Source organism: Cyphomyrmex costatus, unplaced genomic scaffold, assembly GCF_001594065.2.
Source record: "Cyphomyrmex costatus isolate MS0001 unplaced genomic scaffold, Ccosl1.0 scaffold275, whole genome shotgun sequence".
In the NCBI taxonomy this organism is placed as follows: domain Eukaryota; kingdom Metazoa; phylum Arthropoda; class Insecta; order Hymenoptera; family Formicidae; genus Cyphomyrmex; species Cyphomyrmex costatus.
Window position 1 is genome coordinate 771,795 of NW_017276855.1, and position 6,080 is coordinate 777,874.

Here is a 6,080-nt window from a genome sequence, read left to right on the forward strand (position 1 = left end):
ATACATGTATACATCAATTCAATAATAGTAATGTACAAATTTAATAGACAAAAGAACGTAACATTCCATACATCCGATGCCCTAAAATGGATAAGTTTTAACAGATTAGGATAAACTTAATCTTGGATCCCTTTTTATTGTTGAATATATTGTGCGTATAAATTTATGTGCATACGAAAATACGTTCGAATGCACATACATTTCAAATGTATAAAGGCGAAATTTTTCAAGAAATTGAGAATATCATGAGGATAATAGAAGATTATTATTTATTCACTCTTATATTGATCGTTTAATATTTTTTGGTTCACATTAAAACCGAGTACATAAAAATTGATTGGATTTTTATGTTTATAAGTTAAAAATATACAATTATATAATTTTTTAAAGCTATGAACAGATAAAATAAAACTATAGAAGATTAAAGTATGTTGATTTTTTCATTTACAACTGTTACTTAAATTAACTCATGGTATTCTTACATGATCAAATAGAAAAAAATTAACAAAATCTTAGAATAGAAAGAAAATATAAAGAATAATATAAAGTAGTACAATAGAATCACAGAAAATGCATATCAATAAAATATAAATAAGGGGGGATGGATACATATTAAACCGTATAGATTAAAAAATAGAGAGAATCAAATATTTATATATATTTTGTATATTAAATAAAAGTGCAATATTCTAGTAAAATAAAACAAAATGTAGAAAAATGGTTAAAGATATTACCTACATTAATAAAAAAATTATGACATTTGGATTATCTCATAAAGATTGAAGATCTGAGTGTTACATATTGTTTCATTATTTTTCCCATCTATCCCATTCCAAACAATTATCTAAGATAAAGTTTTACAAAAGTTAGTGCAAAAAAGTAATTGCGTATAAGAAGATATTGTTTTCTGAGTAATTTTATTTATTACCTCAATTCATAATTGTACGTTTTATAAAATAATAACAAACGTTTTGATATTGAGCGATATATTACAAACAATTCTGCTTTTTGATATAAAACGTTTTAATTTCTAATTATTATTATCTCTCTCACTGCTCTAACTTTAGCCTAGACTGTTATAACTTATCCATACGTAGTAATTGGTAACTGGATTTTTTACCAGTTAAAGTAGTAAAATGACGTAAGATTCAATTTACGTTTTATCACGAAATAAAAAATGAAATTTACCTAATAACTGTTTTATAACTGTGATCACAAATTTGCGTTACTTGAAATACTTTATTTCGAAATAATTATTATAAATAAATAAAAAATAATTCTAATAATTACTATAAAAAGGTATTTAAATTGATATTACTTTTTTTAAGGGAAATTTATTATCCCTATCGAATCTTGCGTCATTTTTCTGAATTTCTCATCTCCGAATGCTTTCGAGATGAAATTCAGTAACGAATCGATCGAATCGATGTAAATGGGCCTTAGATTCTATCAAATAGCAGTTGATTAAATAATGTTCTTTTTATTTATTTTTAAATCAAGATTTTATTTTCATTTTATAAAGTTTACGTAAAAAACAAATCTAAATTTCATAATATTCGCGATAGAGCTTTTTTGAATCAGATCAGTATATAAATAAAGATTTTTTTAATTTACTTTTATTTTTAATCAGATAAATATATTTTAGTAAATAGATACATATTTAATTACGCAGAAACGCGAATAAAGAATAGATACAAAATTTAACCGTATATTAATGAAAATATACTATTTCATTAACAGTTTATTTTCGTTTAGTACAATTAATTTCATTAATATGATGGCCCTTCGCGACGCGTCCGTGTTTCGCGCATCGAACGAAAGCGTAAAGATTTTACGCTTATTGCCGGTGATAGTCGGCAGGCAAAAAGGAGTTTCTCCTTTTTATATCGATTTCTGGTATACGAAGCCAGAAATTATTGGCCAAGATCATCAAAAGGTTAGTTTAATTTGGCCAGAAGAAAGAAGACGAAGAGGATCTACAAAGGTAGGTTGGTATGTAACACCAATCAAAGGTACGAAGGTAAATATTAAATGTAAGTTAAATAGTCTTAGTGTCGAGACACTACCGTGTCTCTTGATATTTGGGAGGGTAATCACTTTTGGGAGGGCAAAATTGTCGAAATATAAGAACTCGCAATCTAAATTGCGAGTTCTTACATTTCTAAAATTTTCTTTTTCGTTTAGTATCGCGTTTAGGTCATCCCGCTTATATGATATATAGGCGAATAGGCACGAAATAAAAATACGGGTAGGCAGGACAATAGGTATGAATAGGCTAATTAATATACTATATAAATAGGGAAATATAAGTCCTTATTCCGTTTCACACACGATGCGCAAGATGTATAATTTTATCCTTGTCATTTACCGAATACTAAAGAAAGATGAAATGGTACATCATTCGCATCATACGTGAAACGAAACCATCCATAGATATCATACAATACTTGATAATTGGAAAGAAGGAACTAAAATTGAATAAAACTTTAAATTTTATTCAATTATCAGCATTCTGTTCCAATTAGCAAATATGAAGATAATATGAATTAATAGTTTTACATTTTTTATTGTATTTTCAGCAACTCTTTATCGAGATTTAATTTAACAATGTAAAATGTTACACAGATATTACTTATGTAACGCATTAATGTTGTAATTGTAATTTAATTTTATTGTAAATAAATGTTTATAGTATTGGATGCGTAATGTAAAATTTATGTAAACTATGTCCAGATAAATGCCATCAAATTAATTTTTGTAATTTGTACAATTATACTAATAAATTATACATTAATTAGACTATTAAAGTAATATATATCGGATTTTTGAATATCCTGAATTTAATAGCATTTATCTTGGCTCAGTACACCAATTTGTTGAGTTACTGCAAATTATACGAAATCGGCGAAACGTATAACAACAAGAGATTTTGACACATATGTAATTTTAACTCTTTTTTAATTTGAATTTTATTTTGAATATCAAAAAGTCAACAATTTTAAGTTACTTCTAATTTTGGTGAAAAATAATCGACATATATTTTACATTTAGTATATAGATTTATTTTTATTAAATAAAATGTAGTACAAGTTTGAGCTTTGATTGAGACAATGGTTAAATATTAACTTCTCACTCGTAAAATTTTCGACAAGTATATTTTTAACATTACAGAATTATAAAAATATATTATCATTGGTGATTAATTTTTTTATATGTAAGGGTCTCATTATTGTATCTCCGTCAGATAATTGTCAGTAAATGCCTGGTTCATATACTGATGGAAAATCGAAATTATTTTCATAATGAAGCATTATTCTTCGTTGTTTTCTGTAAAATCTATTTGCGAAGTGTAGTTGGTTCCGTTGGAGATTCTTGTTACAAAATCGGAATTAATCCTGAAGGTTCTATAAGCAGTTCTCGCGCAGAAATAATTTTGTCAATGAGTCAATTACAATTATATTATCTACGATATGTATTTTAAAATTAAGTTACGAATTAATTTAGTGGTATAATTTAGAAAACAATTTTCTTCGCTTTCTTAATTTTACTAAATGTTCTCCTATTAGTAATAATGCTAGTAACAATACTGTCTTAATGACAATAAAACTTTAGTATCTTATAGATATATAATAATATATTTGTTTATACATTCAAATTTCATACAAATGATTTACTTCAATTTTTTTTACTTATGTTTTAATAAAAATGTAGTTACGAATGTATATATTAAATGCTCTAACAGTTAACTGTTTTAAAAATTATTTTCAGGTATTGGACATCCCGCTATTCTAGGATATTAATTAATTAATTAATTGCAGCTTCTCTAATATGTTTATATATCTATATTTATAATAAAATGCATGCACGTATTATAAGATTATATTTAACAAATTTTGATTTTTGTGTCAACTTAGATAAACCAAAATGTTTTGTACTCTTTCAACAATGGTATCATGAATACATGAATTTGATTAAAAAAGTGTGGATACAGAAAATTCGAGATAAGTCGAATGGGTACCCTCATATTAGCGGGATTATAATAATTAAAATGTTTAGCCTGAAATATATGCAGGAAATATTGTCACATTTTATATAATAATTATTTCAATATAAAATAATAGAAAATAATTCTTTAAAATCCCACTATTATTGGGTTCGGCTCATCTCGAACAGTTGGTACCCGAGACACTTTGTATCCACACATATAAGAGATTACAGTAATACGTGTATTTTATTATTATTAAATATATTCCTTCGTAACTACTATTCAACAAGGAAATCATTCTATCCATTCATTTTCAATAAAAGATTACAATTTTTAGTAATGGCAGAACATATATTTTCTTGCATACAAATTTTAATATAATGTTAAAGATGCGATAAAAATGGTAATTGTAATTGACACGCTGCTAAAATTATCACATAAACGGTCAGGAAAATTCGAGATTCACACACCTGTAACAAAATCTCATAACAAGACCGTCGCTGTTTGACGGATTGCTTAACTTTTCTTTGCGAATAGATTTTATGAATTTGACGTAGAAACGGAATGTATTAAATTCGCTCCCTACTATGAAGATTTTTCTTTTTTGTATCGGATATTAACCAGCGCGCATCACAAGATAAATATATTAAATTTTATTAGATTTTATACTTAATAAATTTTATAATAAGTCAAGAGTTATAAAAACAAATACGATTCAATTACTGCTAATGTTTAATTAATTTCATTTATAAGTATTTTCTAGAAACTATACATTTAATAAAATTATGTGTTCTTATACGTATTTTCGACGTTTTCGTATAATCCCACTTTATTATATTATATAATGTAATTTTTTAATTATGTTCTCTCTTAATATGATTTTTCATGTATTTTGAACAGCATTTATATTGTATATATTATCTATGATTGTAAATATTATTATTATTATATATTGTCACTGTTATTGTAATATACACATAATTATTGTACATATTATAATTATTATATTATTAAATTGAATAAAGAATTATATCCAAAAATAGCATTAAATATTATATTTAAAATGTATATAAAAAATAAAAAAAAATAAAAAATATATATAAAAATATAAAACAACAAATATACTTATAAGTAAAAACAGGCTGTTGTTACATTTACGATGGTCCGTTTTTTACGAGTAAGTATAATTTATAAAGAAAAGAGGACCGCCGATAAAATCGACGGGGGTGGTGGAGGGCCTCTCTAGCTCGTTTTTGCTAAATAAAACCTTAAACTGTCACACAATATATGATTGGAAAAGTTTTAAATGTATTCAAGATCTCTATGTACTAATTACTAATAACTATACATATATTTAGTAAGAACGGGCTAAGTTAACATAAAAAAAACAACTTCCTAATTATTCAACTTCCATTTTTATACAGACACGTATTAACAGACAAAATTCGTGAAATTAATTTGTTTGAATATTTGATTTCAAGTTTCTTAAAAGTCAGCAATTTTGATTACTCTATTAGAAGATATACAAAATTCAAAAATTTATTTTTGAGAACTCATTAATAAACTTTGTATTAGTATTTCTCTGATTTCTCATACATATACGTTTCTTTTCAAGAATAGATAATCTGAGAATCATTCTGTTCTGCAGCCATTGAAAAGCATTGTCGACCGATAAAATATCAGCCCCGTAAAGCATTAAGGTACGATTATCAAAAAGTCAATAGTTCACGAGTTATTAAACATTTTATGTACCAAAAGAATATGTAAAATATCTCGTAAACTATTGGTTTTTTTATATCTCTACCTTGATACTTTTATGTACAGAATAATTAGAGGAATCATATATAGTGAAAAAATTCATATAATTCCATTTAAAAAAATGAGGTCGACCTCGAAATCTCCGAGAAAACATTTTTAGTCGCTCGAAACAAGCGACCGAGCGAGAAGGACGGGACGTTCGTGACGTAGCATCTCGCTGTCTCGCTCTCTCTCGATGAGTCAAAGGTTGCCGAACGAGAAAAGAACGGACGTATCGAGCTGTCGCGCTCACTCATACTGAGCAAATCTTCTTTATCCTGATTTAACACGGACCCGA